At 41.0% G+C, this 16505-nt stretch overlaps 8 non-coding genes across 8 annotated transcripts; all 8 read left to right on the plus strand.

The window, feature by feature from the left end:
* The first annotated feature begins 2038 nt into the window (after positions 1-2038).
* Positions 2039-2111, plus strand: trnaa-agc. Its single transcript has one exon. It is a non-coding gene; the product is annotated as a tRNA-Ala (tRNA).
* A 551-nt stretch (positions 2112-2662) lies between these two features.
* Positions 2663-2735, plus strand: trnaa-agc. The gene has a single exon. It is a non-coding gene; the product is annotated as a tRNA-Ala (tRNA).
* A 2644-nt stretch (positions 2736-5379) lies between these two features.
* On the plus strand, positions 5380-5452 carry trnaa-agc. Its single transcript has one exon. It is a non-coding gene; the product is annotated as a tRNA-Ala (tRNA).
* A 2634-nt stretch (positions 5453-8086) lies between these two features.
* On the plus strand, positions 8087-8159 carry trnaa-agc. Its single transcript has one exon. It is a non-coding gene; the product is annotated as a tRNA-Ala (tRNA).
* A 239-nt stretch (positions 8160-8398) lies between these two features.
* trnaa-ugc lies at positions 8399-8471 on the plus strand. The gene has a single exon. It is a non-coding gene; the product is annotated as a tRNA-Ala (tRNA).
* Positions 8472-10505: 2034 nt separating this feature from the next.
* trnaa-agc lies at positions 10506-10578 on the plus strand. Its single transcript has one exon. It is a non-coding gene; the product is annotated as a tRNA-Ala (tRNA).
* A 2328-nt stretch (positions 10579-12906) lies between these two features.
* trnaa-agc lies at positions 12907-12979 on the plus strand. The gene has a single exon. It is a non-coding gene; the product is annotated as a tRNA-Ala (tRNA).
* A 2000-nt stretch (positions 12980-14979) lies between these two features.
* Positions 14980-15052, plus strand: trnaa-agc. The gene has a single exon. It is a non-coding gene; the product is annotated as a tRNA-Ala (tRNA).
* The last annotated feature ends 1453 nt before the right edge of the window (positions 15053-16505 follow it).

Here is a 16505-nt window from a genome sequence, read left to right on the forward strand (position 1 = left end):
CGCATCCTCCAACTATTTAGTTTGGTTCAATCAGCACACATTGTTGTTGTAGCTCTGGACTGATTTAACTAATCGAAGGATTAGTAAACAAATTGAATCAAGCGTGCTTGTCTGGTTCTAAAATGTGAATGTGTGTTGCTGGGGCAACCTGAGGACTGCAGTTGGGAAACACCAGTGGGAAATACGTAGAGTGTGGTGGCGAGTTGAAAATTTAATTCAAAATAGACCAAACAGTAGACGACGCTATCGTGGCTGTTCATAATATATTAGGCTAAGTACTGTTTTATACTCTGCACTTTCAATTGTTGTGAGTTCATGACGTATTTCCCATGTAGTGTTTTAATAGGATAATTTAGGGACAGTTCAAAAATTACTGGGTGAGTGGGGGCTTGTAGCTCTCAAACTCTAGGGGTGTTTTTCCAAACATACTACCATGCTCCACACTCATGCTCCGATTGTATTCTCCACTCCGTTCTCTTGAGTACGTTTTTGTGTGGACGCGAGTGAGGAGAATGCATAAAGCAATACATTTAAGAAGCACTCGCACTCCCCCTACTGTATTACCTCACGCTTCACAGCCCCATTCACTGAACCTCCTTCCAGCCAGGACAATGGCAACAATAGACGAATCAAGATATACACAAAGCAAACGTTTGACGTCACAATTATCAGCTAGATATGTGAATCGTAACAATTTAGCTAGCCAGATAGCTAAACAGGACAAAAATGACCTAAAACGAATAATATGTAAGATAGATGTCAATTCTTCATGGTTACATTAGCTAGCTAACAATGCTTTGTTGCTATCTGGCTAGTTAACAGTACTAGTAGCTAGCCAGTCAGCCCTATTGACTAATTATGGGCTTGCGATCTAAGGTACTTAGGCAGGTAACGTTAAACATGCCGAACAATACCAAATTACTTATGAACCATTAAGAGGGATCCCCATTTAAGTGATTTATTAAAAGGTAAAACAAAAAGAGCAGGAGTCATACATATATTTCTATCTCTATATTTATACATATTGAAAATAATTGGTATGTAGCACAGTTCTCTAGCACATACAAGTGCAAGCTAAGTATCTGAAGTGAACTGCCTCAACTCCTCTCTAACTACAGACTCCATCACTCTCCATCTTATTATTATCATCTGAAGCTTTGGAAGCCATCGGCCAAGTATGTACCAGATCACCTTGAGTTTATTTGAGTTTTTAAAGCTACTTTGAGATTCTGTGTGTAATGAAAAGTGCTATATAGAATAAATCATAATTATTATTATTTATCCTACAGGGGAGGAGGAGCCCTTGTCATAATGGCTTTGCGATATGATGGACAGCCTTCTGTTTGCTACTAAACAGGTCCTAATATCTTAGTCTGTGTGCCAGTTCATTCTCTCTTTTGACTTTGTTGTGGCAAGCAGAAACACACTGGAATTTAGGAAATCCCACCAAACCACCGAATTATTACTTCAATTAAAGGGACAAATTATGTGGTCGCTTGGGGTAATGCAAAAATCCCCTTTGGTTATCACATGTAGGCACATGTGTAGTTTATGAGACAGATCTTTGATTTAGTAGCTGTTCATTTGTTAGTAAATGTTGGGAGCTGTGACTCTTATTTATTCTACTGGAAGGCTGTCCTCTCCTCTGCTTACAGTAGAAAGGCCTTGGAGCGATCCACTGAGACGCAGTGAGCATAAGCACGACAAAAGACAGGAAAACAGTGACCATGTTTCGGGCGACTAACATGCATTTCCCCACGATCAACTGATCCTAATGTTATTCCACAGACAGCCAGCAGGGGGAACTCCAGACTCGCAGGTTTTTCTGCTATCATACACCCAAAACTCACTAACCCAACAATACAACTATTTCCACCACTGGGCTTACTGCAGTCACTACTTCCACCTTTACTGAACTACCATGAAAAATACTTTTAGACAGCTGAAGCAAGCATACTTTTTAAAAAGTATCCTTACTTAAGGACGAGGGATTTGGCAGTGTGGTCATTGAGATTTCATACTTCTTGTTGGAGGCACAGGGGGATTAGCTCAAATGGTAGAGCGCTCGCTTAGCATGTGAGAGGTAGCGGGATCGATGCCCGCATCCTCCAACTATTTAGTTTGGTTCAATCAGCACACATTGTTGTTGAAGCTCTGGATACTAACCCAACAATACAACTATTTCCACCACTGGGCTTACTCCTATCACTACTTCAACCTTTACTGAACTACCATGAAAAATACTTTTAGACAGCTGAAGCAAGCATACTTTTTAAAAAGTATCCTTACTTATGGACGAGGGATTTGGCAGTGTGGTCATTGAGATTTCATCATTCTTGTTGGATGCACAGGGGGATTAGCTCAAATGGTATAGCGCTCGCTTAGCATGTGAGAGGTACCTGGATCGATGCCCGCATCCTCCAACTATTTAGTTTGGTTCAATCAGCACACATTGTTGTTGTAGCTCTGGATACTAACCCAACAATACAACTATTTCCACCACTGGGCTTACTCCTATCACTACTTCAACCTTTACTGAACTACCATGAAAAATACTTTTAGACAGCTGAAGCAAGCATACTTGTTAAAAAGTATCCTTTCTTATGGATGAGGGATTTGGCAGTGCGGTCATTGAGATTTCATACTTCTTGTTGGAGGCACAGGGGGATTAGCTCAAATGGTAGAGCGCTTGCTTAGCATGCGAGAGGTAGCGGGATCGATGCCCGCATCCTCCAACCATTTAGTTTGGTTCAATCACACATTGTTGTTGTAGCTCTGGATACTAACCCAACAATACAACTATTTCCACCACTGGGCTTACTCCTATCACTACTTCAACCTTTACTGAACTACCATGAAAAATACTTTTAGACAGCTGAAGCAAGCATACTTTTTAAAAAGTATCCTTACTTATGGACGAGGGATTTGGCAGTGTGGTCATTGAGATTTCATACTTCTTGTTGCATGCACAGGGGGATTAGCTCAAATGGTAGAGCGCTCGCTTAGCATGCGAGAGGTAGCGGGATTGATGCCCGCATCCTCCAACTATTTAGTTTGGTTCAATCACACATTGTTGTTGTAGCTCTGGATACTAACCCAACAATACAACTATTTCCACCACTGGGCTTACTCCTATCACTACTTCAACCTTTACTGAACTACCATGAAAAATACTTTTAGACAGCTGAAGCAAGCATACTTTTTAAAAAGTATCCTTACTTATGGACGAGGGATTTGGCAGTGTGGTCATTGAGATTTCATCATTCTTGTTGGATGCACAGGGGGATTAGCTCAAATGGTATAGCGCTCGCTTAGCATGTGAGAGGTACCTGGATCGATGCCCGCATCCTCCAACTATTTAGTTTGGTTCAATCAGCACACATTGTTGTTGTAGCTCTGGACTGATTTAACTAATCGAAGGATTAGTAAACAAATTGAATCAAGCGTGCTTGTCTGGCTCTAAAATGTGAATGTGTGTTGCTGGGGCAACCTGAGGACTGCAGTTGGGAAACACCAGTGGGAAATATGTAGAGTGTGGTGGCGAGTTGAAATATTGATTCAAAATAGACCAAACAGTAGACGACGCTATCGTGGCTGTTCATAATATATTAGGCTAAGTACTGTTTTATACTCTGCACTTTCAATTGTTGTGAGTTCATTATGTATTTCCCATGTAGTGTTTTAATAGGATAATTTAGGGACAGTTCAAAAATTACTGGGTGAGTGGGGGCTTGTAGCTCTCAAACTCTAGGGGTGTTTTTCCAAACATACTACCATGCTCCACACTCATGCTCCGATTGTATTCTCCACTCCGTTCTCTTGAGTACGTTTTTGTGTGGACGCGAGTGAGGAGAATGCATAAAGCAATACATTTAAGAAGCACTCGCACTCCCCCTACTGTATTACCTCACGCTTCACAGCCCCATTCACTGAACCTCCTTCCAGCCAGGACAATGGCAACAATAGACAAATCAAGATATACACAAAGCAAACGTTTGACGTCACAATTATCAGCTAGATATGTGAATCGTAACAATTTAGCTAGCCAGATAGCTAAACAGGACAAAAATGACCTAAAACGAATAATGTGTAAGATAGATGTCAATTCTTCATGGTTACATTAGCTAGCTAACAATGCTTTGTTGCTATCTGGCTAGTTAACAGTACTAGTAGCTAGCCAGTCAGCCCTATTGACTAATTATGGGCTTGCGATCTAAGGTACTTAGGCAGGTAACGTTAAACATGCCGAACAATACCAAATTACTCATGAACCATTAAGAGGGATCCCATTTAAGTGATTTATTAAAAGGTAAAACAAAAAGAGCAGGAGTCATACATATATTTCTATCTCTATATTTATACATATTGAAAATAATTGGTATGTAGCACAGTTCTCTAGCACATACAAGTGCAAGCTAAGTATCTGAAGTGAACTGCCTCAACTCCTCTCTAACTACAGACTCCATCACTCTCCATCTTATTATTATCATCTGAAGCTTTGGAAGCCATCGGCCAAGTATGTACCAGATCACCTTGAGTTTATTTGAGTTTTTAAAGCTACTTTGAGATTCTGTGTGTAATGAAAAGTGCTATATAGAATAAATCATAATTATTATTATTTATCCTACAGGGGAGGAGGAGCCCTTGTCATAATGGCTTTGCGATATGATGGACAGCCTTCTGTTTGCTACTAAACAGGTCCTAATATCTTAGTCTGTGTGCCAGTTCATTCTCTCTTTTGACTTTGTTGTGGCAAGCAGAAACACACTGGAATTTAGGAAATCCCACCAAACCACCGAATTATTACTTCAATTAAAGGGACAAATTATGTGGTCGCTTGGGGTAATGCAAAAATCCCCTTTGGTTATCACATGTAGGCACATGTGTAGTTTATGAGACAGATCTTTGATTTAGTAGCTGTTCATTTGTTAGTAAATGTTGGGAGCTGTGACTCTTATTTATTCTACTGGAAGGCTGTCCTCTCCTCTGCTTACAGTAGAAAGGCCTTGGAGCGATCCACTGAGACGCAGTGAGCATAAGCACGACAAAAGACAGGAAAACAGTGACCATGTTTCGGGCGACTAACATGCATTTCCCCACGATCAACTGATCCTAATGTTATTCCACAGACAGCCAGCAGGGGGAACTCCAGACTCGCAGGTTTTTCTGCTATCATACACCCAAAACTCATTAACCCAACAATACAACTATTTCCACCACTGGGCTTACTGCAGTCACTACTTCCACCTTTACTGAACTACCATGAAAAATACTTTTAGACAGCTGAAGCAAGCATACTTTTTAAAAAGTATCCTTACTTATGGACGAGGGATTTGGCAGTGTGGTCATTGAGATTTCATACTTCTTGTTGGAGGCACAGGGGGATTAGCTTAAATGGTAGAGCGCTCGCTTAGCATGCGAGAGGTAGCGGGATCGATTCCCGCATCCTCCAACTATTTAGTTTGGTTCAATCAGCACACATTGTTGTTGTAGCTCTGGATAACAATACAACTATTTCCACCACTGGGCTTACTCCTATCACTACTTCAACCTTTACTGAACTACCATGAAAAATACTTTTAGACAGCTGAAGCAAGCATACTTGTTAAAAAGTATCCTTTCTTATGGACGAGGGATTTGGCAGTGCGGTCATTGAGATTTCATACTTCTTGTTGGTGGCACAGGGGGATTAGCTCAAATGGTAGAGCGCTCGCTTAGCATGCGAGAGCTAGCGGGATCGATGCCCGCATCCTCCAACTATTTAGTTTGGTTCAATCAGCACACATTGTTGTTGTAGCTCTGGATACTAACCCAACAATACAACTATTTCCACCACTGGGCTTACTCCTATCATTAATTCAACCTTTACTGAACTACCATGAAAAATACTTTTAGACAGCTGAAGCAAGCATACTTGTTAAAAAGTATCCTTTCTTATGGACGAGGGATTTGGCAGTGCGGTCATTGAGATTTCATACTTCTTGTTGGAGGCACAGGGGGATTAGCTCAAATGGTAGAGCGCTCGCTTAGCATGCGAGAGGTAGTGGGATCGATGCCCGTGTTCTCCAACTATTTAGTTTGGTTCAATATGCACACGTAGCTCTGGACTGATTTAACTAATCGAAGGATTTGTTAACAAATTGAATCAAGCGTGCTTGTCTGGCACTAAAATGTGAATGTGTGTTGCTGGGGCAACCTGAGGACTGCAGTTGGGAAACACCAGTGGGAAATACGTAGAGTGTGGTGGCGAGTTGAAATATTGATTCAAAATAGACCAAACAGTAGACGACGCTATCGTGGCTGTTCATAATATATTAGGCTAAGTACTGTTTTATACTCTGCACTTTCAATTGTTGTGAGTTCATTATGTATTTCCCATGTAGTGTTTTAATAGGATAATTTAGGGACAGTTCAAAAATTACTGGGTGAGTGGGGGCTTGTAGCTCTCAAACTCTAGGGGTGTTTTTCCAAACATACTACCATGCTCCACACTCATGCTCCGATTGTATTCTCCACTCCGTTCTCTTGAGTACGTTTTTGTGTGGACGCGAGTGAGGAGAATGCATAAAGCAATACATTTAAGAAGCACTCGCACTCCCCCTACTGTATTACCTCACGCTTCACAGCCCCATTCACTGAACCTCCTTCCAGCCAGGACAATGGCAACAATAGACGAATCAAGATATACACAAAGCAAACGTTTGACGTCACAATTATCAGCTAGATATGTGAATCGTAACAATTTAGCTAGCCAGATAGCTAAACAGGACAAAAATGACCTAAAACGAATAATATGTAAGATAGATGTCAATTCTTCATGGTTACATTAGCTAGCTAACAATGCTTTGTTGCTATCTGGCTAGTTAACAGTACTAGTAGCTAGCCAGTCAGCCCTATTGACTAATTATGGGCTTGCGATCTAAGGTACTTAGGCAGGTAACGTTAAACATGCCGAACAATACCAAATTACTCATGAACCATTAAGAGGGATCCCCATTTAAGTGATTTATTAAAAGGTAAAACAAAAAGAGCAGGAGTCATACATATATTTCTATCTCTATATTTATACATATTGAAAATAATTGGTATGTAGCACAGTTCTCTAGCACATACAAGTGCAAGCTAAGTATCTGAAGTGAACTGCCTCAACTCCTCTCTAACTACAGACTCCATCACTCTCCATCTTATTATTATCATCTGAAGCTTTGGAAGCCATCGGCCAAGTATGTACCAGATCACCTTGAGTTTATTTGAGTTTTTAAAGCTACTTTGAGATTCTGTGTGTAATGAAAAGTGCTATATAGAATAAATCATAATTATTATTATTTATCCTACAGGGGAGGAGGAGCCCTTGTCATAATGGCTTTGCGATATGATGGACAGCCTTCTGTTTGCTACTAAACAGGTCCTAATATCTTAGTCTGTGTGCCAGTTCATTCTCTCTTTTGACTTTGTTGTGGCAAGCAGAAACACACTGGAATTTAGGAAATCCCACCAAACCACCAAATTATTACTTCAATTAAAGGGACAAATTATGTGGTCGCTTGGGGTAATGCAAAAATCCCCTTTGGTTATCACATGTAGGCACATGTGTAGTTTATGAGACAGATCTTTGATTTAGTAGCTGTTCATTTGTTAGTAAATGTTGGGAGCTGTGACTCTTATTTATTCTACTGGAAGGCTGTCCTCTCCTCTGCTTACAGTAGAAAGGCCTTGGAGCGATCCACTGAGACGCAGTGAGCATAAGCACGACAAAAGACAGGAAAACAGTGACCATGTTTCGGGCGACTAACATGCATTTCCCCACGATCAACTGATCCTAATGTTATTCCACAGACAGCCAGCAGGGGGAACTCCAGACTCGCAGGTTTTTCTGCTATCATACACCCAAAACTCACTAACCCAACAATACAACTATTTCCACCACTGGGCTTACTGCAGTCACTACTTCCACCTTTACTGAACTACCATGAAAAATACTTTTAGACAGCTGAAGCAAGCATACTTTTTAAAAAGTATCCTTACTTATGGACGAGGGATTTGGCAGTGTGGTCATTGAGATTTCATACTTCTTGTTGGATGCACAGGGGGATTAGCTCAAATGGTAGAGCGCTCGCTTAGCATGTGAGAGGTAGCGGGATCGATGCCCGCATCCTCCAACTATTTAGTTTGGTTCAATCAGCACACATTGTTGTTGTAGCTCTGGATACTAACCCAACAATACAACTATTTCCACCACTGGGCTTACTGCAGTCACTACTTCCACCTTTACTGAACTACCATGAAAAATACTTTTAGACAGCTGAAGCAAGCATACTTGTTAAAAAGTATCCTTTCTTATGGACGAGGGATTTGGCAGTGCGGTCATTGAGATTTCATACTTCTTGTTGGAGGCACAGGGGGATTAGCTCAAATGGTAGAGCGCTCGCTTTGCATGCGAGAGGTAGCGGGATCGATGCCCGCATCCTCCAACTATTTAGTTTGGTTCAATCAGCACACATTGTTGTTGTAGCTCTGGACTGATTTAACTAATCGAAGGATTAGTAAACAAATTGAATCAAGCGTGCTTGTCTGGCTCTAAAATGTGAATGTGTGTTGCTGGGGCAACCTGAGGACTGCAGTTGGGAAACACCAGTGGGAAATATGTAGAGTGTGGTGGCGAGTTGAAATATTGATTCAAAATAGACCAAACAGTAGACGACGCTATCGTGGCTGTTCATAATATATTAGGCTAAGTACTGTTTTATACTCTGCACTTTCAATTGTTGTGAGTTCATGATGTATTTCCCATGTAGTGTTTTAATAGGATAATTTAGGGACAGTTCAAAAATTACTGGGTGAGTGGGGGCTTGTAGCTCTCAAACTCTAGGGGTGTTTTTCCAAACATACTACCATGCTCCACACTCATGCTCCGATTGTATTCTCCACTCCGTTCTCTTGAGTACGTTTTTGTGTGGACGCGAGTGAGGAGAATGCATAAAGCAATACATTTAAGAAGCACTCGCACTCCCCCTACTGTATTACCTCACGCTTCACAGCCCCATTCACTGAACCTCCTTCCAGCCAGGACAATGGCAACAATAGACAAATCAAGATATACACAAAGCAAACGTTTGACGTCACAATTATCAGCTAGATATGTGAATCGTAACAATTTAGCTAGCCAGATAGCTAAACAGGACAAAAATGACCTAAAACGAATAATGTGTAAGATAGATGTCAATTCTTCATGGTTACATTAGCTAGCTAACAATGCTTTGTTGCTATCTGGCTAGTTAACAGTACTAGTAGCTAGCCAGTCAGCCCTATTGACTAATTATGGGCTTGCGATCTAAGGTACTTAGGCAGGTAACGTTAAACATGCCGAACAATACCAAATTACTCATGAACCATTAAGAGGGATCCCATTTAAGTGATTTATTAAAAGGTAAAACAAAAAGAGCAGGAGTCATACATATATTTCTATCTCTATATTTATACATATTGAAAATAATTGGTATGTAGCACAGTTCTCTAGCACATACAAGTGCAAGCTAAGTATCTGAAGTGAACTGCCTTACTGCCTCAACTCCTCTCTAACTACAGACTCCATCACTCTCCGTCTTATTATTATCATCTGAAGCTTTGGAAGCCATCGGCCAAGTATGTACCAGATCACCTTGAGTTTATTTGAGTTTTTAAAGCTACTTTGAGATTCTGTGTGTAATGAAAAGTGCTATATAGAATAAATCATAATTATTATTATTTATCCTACAGGGGAGGAGGAGCCCTTGTCATAATGGCTTTGCGATATGATGGACAGCCTTCTTTTTGCTACTAAACAGGTCCTAATATCTTAGTCTGTGTGCCAGTTCATTCTCTCTTTTGACTTTGTTGTGGCAAGCAGAAACACACTGGAATTTAGGAAATCCCACCAAACCACCGAATTATTACTTCAATTAAAGGGACAAATTATGTGGTCGCTTGGGGTAATGCAAAAATCCCCTTTGGTTATCACATGTAGGCACATGTGTAGTTTATGAGACAGATCTTTGATTTAGTAGCTGTTCATTTGTTAGTAAATGTTGGGAGCTGTGACTCTTATTTATTCTACTGGAAGGCTGTCCTCTCCTCTGCTTACAGTAGAAAGGCCTTGGAGCGATCCACTGAGACGCAGTGAGCATAAGCACGACAAAAGACAGGAAAACAGTGACCATGTTTCGGGCGACTAACATGCATTTCCCCACGATCAACTGATCCTAATGTTATTCCACAGACAGCCAGCAGGGGGAACTCCAGACTCGCAGGTTTTTCTGCTATCATACACCCAAAACTCACTAACCCAACATTACAACTATTTCCACCACTGGGCTTACTGCAGTCACTACTTCCACCTTTACTGAACTACCATGAAAAATACTTTTAGACAGCTGAAGCAAGCATACTTTTTAAAAAGTATCCTTACTTATGGACGAGGGATTTGGCAGTGTGGTCATTGAGATTTCATACTTCTTGCTGGATGCACAGGGGGATTAGCTCAAATGGTAGAGCGCTCGCTTAGCATGTGAGAGGTAGCGGGATCGATGCCCGCATCCTCCAACTATTTAGTTTGGTTCAATCAGCACACATTGTTGTTGTAGCTCTGGATACTAACCCAACAATACAACTATTTCCACCACTGGGCTTACTCCTATCACTACTTCAACCTTTACTGAACTACCATGAAAAATACTTTTAGACAGCTGAAGCAAGCATACTTGTTAAAAAGTATCCTTTCTTATGGACGAGGGATTTGGCAGTGCGGTCATTGAGATTTCATACTTCGTGTTGGAGGCACAGGGGGATTAGCTCAAATGGTAGAGCGCTTGCTTTGCATGCGAGAGGTAGTGGGATCGATGCCCGTGTTCTCCAACTATTTAGTTTGGTTCAATATGCACACGTAGCTCTGGACTGATTTAACTAATCGAAGGATTTGTTAACAAATTGAATCAAGCGTGCTTGTCTGGCACTAAAATGTGAATGTGTGTTGCTGGGGCAACCTGAGGACTGCAGTTGGGAAACACCAGTGGGAAATACTTAGAGTGTGGTGGCGAGTTGAAAATTTGATTCAAAATAGACCAAACAGTAGACGACGCTATCGTGGCTGTTCATAATATATTAGGCTAAGTACTGTTTTATACTCTGCACTTTCAATTGTTGTGAGTTCATGACGTATTTCCCATGTAGTGTTTTAATAGGATAATTTAGGGACAGTTCAAAAATTACTGGGTGAGTGGGGGCTTGTAGCTCTCAAACTCTAGGGGTGTTTTTCCAAACATACTACCATGCTCCACACTCATGCTCCGATTGTATTCTCCACTCCGTTCTCTTGAGTACGTTTTTGTGTGGACGCGAGTGAGGAGAATGCATAAAGCAATACATTTAAGAAGCACTCGCACTCCCCCTACTGTATTACCTCACGCTTCACAGCCCCATTCACTGAACCTCCTTCCAGCCAGGACAATGGCAACAATAGACAAATCAAGATATACACAAAGCAAACGTTTGACGTCACAATTATCAGCTAGATATGTGAATCGTAACAATTTAGCTAGCCAGATAGCTAAACAGGACAAAAATGACCTAAAACGAATAATATGTAAGATAGATGTCAATTCTTCATGGTTACATTAGCTAGCTAACAATGCTTTGTTGCTATCTGGCTATTTAACAGTACTAGTAGCTAGCCAGTCAGCCCTATTGACTAATTATGGGCTTGCGATCTAAGGTACTTAGGCAGGTAACGTTAAACATGCCGAACAATACCAAATTACTCATGAACCATTAAGAGGGATCCCCATTTAAGTGATTTTTTAAAAGGTAAAACAAAAAGAGCAGGAGTCATACATATATTTCTATCTCTATATTTATACATATTGAAAATAATTGGTATGTAGCACAGTTCTCTAGCACATACAAGTGCAAGCTAAGTATCTGAAGTGAACTGCCTCAACTCCTCTCTAACTACAGACTCCATCACTCTCCATCTTATTATTATCATCTGAAGCTTTGGAAGCCATCGGCCAAGTATGTACCAGATCACCTTGAGTTTATTTGAGTTTTTAAAGCTACTTTGAGATTCTGTGTGTAATGAAAAGTGCTATATAGAATAAATCATAATTATTATTATTTATCCTACAGGGGAGGAGGAGCCCTTGTCATAATGGCTTTGCGATATGATGGACAGCCTTCTGTTTGCTACTAAACAGGTCCTAATATCTTAGTCTGTGTGCCAGTTCATTCTCTCTTGACTTTGTTGTGGCAAGCAGAAACACACTGGAATTTAGGAAATCCCACCAAACCACCGAATTATTACTTCAATTAAAGGGACAAATTATGTGGTCGCTTGGGGTAATGCAAAAATCCCCTTTGGTTATCACATGTAGGCACATGTGTAGTTTATGAGACAGATCTTTGATTTAGTAGCTGTTCATTTGTTAGTAAATGTTGGGAGCTTTGACTCTTATTTATTCTACTGGAAGGCTGTCCTCTCCTCTGCTTACAGTAGAAAGGCCTTGGAGCGATCCACTGAGACGCAGTGAGCATAAGCACGACAAAAGACAGGAAAACAGTGACCATGTTTCGGGCGACTAACATGCATTTCCCCACGATCAACTGATCCTAATGTTATTCCACAGACAGCCAGCCGGGGGAACTCCAGACTCGCAGGTTTTTCTGCTATCATACACCCAAAACTCACTAACCCAACAATACAACTATTTCCACCACTGGGCTTACTGCAGTCACTACTTCCACCTTTACTGAACTACCATGAAAAATACTTTTAGACAGCTGAAGCAAGCATACTTTTTAAAAAGTATCCTTACTTATGGACGAGGGATTTGGCAGTGTGGTCATTGAGATTTCATACTTCTTGTTGGATGCACAGGGGGATTAGCTCAAATGGTAGAGCGCTCGCTTAGCATGCGAGAGGTAGCGGGATCGATGCCCGCATCCTCCAACTATTTAGTTTGGTTCAATCAGCACACATTGTTGTTGTAGCTCTGGATACTAACCCAACAATACAACTATTTCCACCACTGGGCTTACTCCTATCACTACTTCAACCTTTACTGAACTACCATGAAAAATACTTTTAGACAGCTGAAGCAAGCATACTTGTTAAAAAGTATCCTTTCTTATGGACGAGGGATTTGGCAGTGCGGTCATTGAGATTTCATACTTCTTCTTGGTGGCACAGGGGTATTAGCTCAAATGGTAGAGCACTTGCTTAGCATGCGAGAGGTAGCGGGATCGATGCCCGCATCCTCCAACTATTTAGTTTGGTTCAATCAGCACACATTGTTGTTGTAGCTCTGGATACTAACCCAACTTTACAACTATTTCCACCACTGGGCTTACTGCAGTCACTACTTCCACCTTTACTGAACTACCATGAAAAATACTTTTAGACAGCTGAAGCAAGCATACTTGTTAAAAAGTATCCTTTCTTATGGACGAGGGATTTGGCAGTGCGGTCATTGAGATTTCATACTTCTTGTTGGAGGCACAGGGGGATTAGCTCAAATGGTAGAGCGCTTGCTTAGCATGCGAGAGGTAGCAGGATCGATGCCCGCATCCTCCAACTATTTAGTTTGGTTCAATCAGCACACATTGTTGTTGTAGCTCTGGACTGATTTAACTAATCGAAGGATTAGTAAACAAATTGAATCAAGCGTGCTTTTCTGGCTCTAAAATGTGAATGTGTGTTGCTGGGGCAACCTGAGGACTGCAGTTGGGAAACACCAGTGGGAAATACGTAGAGTGTGGTGGCGAGTTGAAATATTGATTCAAAATAGACCAAACAGTAGACGACGCTATCGTGGCTGTTCATAATATATTAGGCTAAGTACTGTTTTATACTCTGCACTTTCAATTGTTGTGAGTTCATGACGTATTTCCCATGTAGTGTTTTAATAGGATAATTTAGGGACAGTTCAAAAATTGCTGGGTGAGTGGGGGCTTGTAGCTCTCAAACTCTAGGGGTGTTTTTCCAAACATACTACCATGCTCCACACTCATGCTCCGATTGTATTCTCCACTCCGTTCTCTTGAGTACGTTTTTGTGTGGACGCGAGTGAGGAGAATGCATAAAGCAATACATTTAAGAAGCACTCGCACTCCCCCTACTGTATTACCTCACGCTTCACAGCCCCATTCACTGAACCTCCTTCCAGCCAGGACAATGGCAACAATAGACGAATCAAGATATACACAAAGCAAACGTTTGACGTCACAATTATCAGCTAGATATGTGAATCGTAACAATTTAGCTAGCCAGATAGCTAAACAGGACAAAAATGACCTAAAACGAATAATATGTAAGATAGATGTCAATTCTTCATGGTTACATTAGCTAGCTAACAATGCTTTGTTGCTATCTGGCTAGTTAACAGTACTAGTAGCTAGCCAGTCAGCCATATTGACTAATTATGGGCTTGCTTGTAGTAGCTCTGGATACTGACCCAACAATACTACTATTTCCACCACTGGGCTTACTCCTATCACTACTTCAACCTTTACTGAACTACCATGAAAAATACTTTTAGACAGCTGAAGCAAGCATACTTGTTAAAAAGTATCCTTTCTTATGGACAAGGGATTTGGCAGTGCGGTCATTGAGATTTCATACTTCTTGTTGGAGGCACAGGGGGATTAGCACAAATGGTAGAGCGCTCGCTTAGCATGCGAGAGGTAGCGGGATCGATGCCCGCATCTTCCAACTATTTAGTTTGGTTCAATCAGCACACATTGTTGTTGTAGCTCTGGATACTAACCCAACAATACAACTATTTCCACCACTGGGCTTACTCCTATCACTACTTCAACCTTTACTGAACTACCATGAAAAATACTTTTAGACAGCTGAAGCAAGCATACTTGTTAAAAAGTATCCTTTCTTATGGACGAGGGATTTGGCAGTGCGGTCATTGAGATTTCATACTTCTTGTTGGAGGCACAGGGGGATTAGCTCAAATGGTAGAGCGCTCGCTTAGCATGCGAGAGGTAGCGGGATCGATGCCCGCATCCTCCAACTACTTAGTTTGGTTCAATCAGCACACATTGTTGTTGTAGCTCTGGATACTAACCCAACAATACAACTATTTCCACCACTGGGCTTACTCCTATCACTACTTCAACCTTTACTGAACTACCATGAAAAATACTTTTAGACAGCTGAAGCAAGCATACTTGTTAAAAAGTATCCTTTCTTATGGACGAGGGATTTGGCAGTGCGGTCATTGAGATTTCATACTTCTTGTTGGAGGCACAGGGGGATTAGCTCAAATGGTAGAGCGCTCGCTTAGCATGCGAGAGCTAGCGGGATCGATGCCCGCATCCTCCAACTATTTAGTTTGGTTCAATCAGCACACATTGTTGTTGTAGCTCTGGACTGATTTAACTAATCGAAGGATTAGTAAACAAATTGAATCAAGCGTGCTTGTCTGGCTCTAAAATGTGAATGTGTGTTGCTGGGGCAACCTGAGGACTGCAGTTGGGAAACACCAGTGGAAATACGTAGAGTGTGGTGGCGAGTTGAAATATTGATTCAAAATAGACCAAACAGTAGACGACGCTATCGTGGCTGTTCATAATATATTAGGCTAAGTACTGTTTTATACTCTGCACTTTCAATTGTTGTGAGTTCATGACGTATTTCCCATGTAGTGTTTTAATAGGATAATTTAGGGACAGTTCAAAAATTACTGGGTGAGTGGGGGCTTGTAGCTCTCAAACTCTAGGGGTGTTTTTCCAAACATACTACCATGCTCCACACTCATGCTCCGATTGTATTCTCCACTCCGTTCTCTTGAGTACGTTTTTGTGTGGACGCGAGTGAGGAGAATGCATAAAGCAATACATTTAAGAAGCACTCGCACTCCCCCTACTGTATTACCTCACGCTTCACAGCCCCATTCACTGAACCTCCTTCCAGCCAGGACAATGGCAACAATAGACGAATCAAGATATACACAAAGCAAACGTTTGACGTCACAATTATCAGCTAGATATGTGAATCGTAACAATTTAGCTAGCCAGATAGCTAAACAGGACAAAAATGACCTAAAACGAATAATATGTAAGATAGATGTCAATTCTTCATGGTTACATTAGCTAGCTAACAATGCTTTGTTGCTGTCTGGCTAGTTAACAGTACTAGTAGCTAGCCAGTCAGCCCTATTGACTAATTATGGGCTTGCGATCTAAGGTACTTAGGCAGGTAACGTTAAACATGCCGAACAATACCAAATTACTCATGAACCATTAAGAGGGATCCCCATTTAAGTGATTTATTAAAAGGTAAAACAAAAAGAGCAGGAGTCATACATATATTTATATCTCTATATTTATACATATTGAAAATAATTGGTATGTAGCACAGTTCTCTAGCACATACAAGTGCAAGCTAAGTATCTGAAGTGAACTGCCTCAACTCCTCTCTAACTACAGACTCCATCACTCTCCATCTTATTATTATCATCTGA

Source organism: Oncorhynchus mykiss, chromosome 31 (assembly GCF_013265735.2).
Source record: "Oncorhynchus mykiss isolate Arlee chromosome 31, USDA_OmykA_1.1, whole genome shotgun sequence".
Taxonomy (NCBI): Eukaryota; Metazoa; Chordata; class Actinopteri; order Salmoniformes; family Salmonidae; genus Oncorhynchus; species Oncorhynchus mykiss.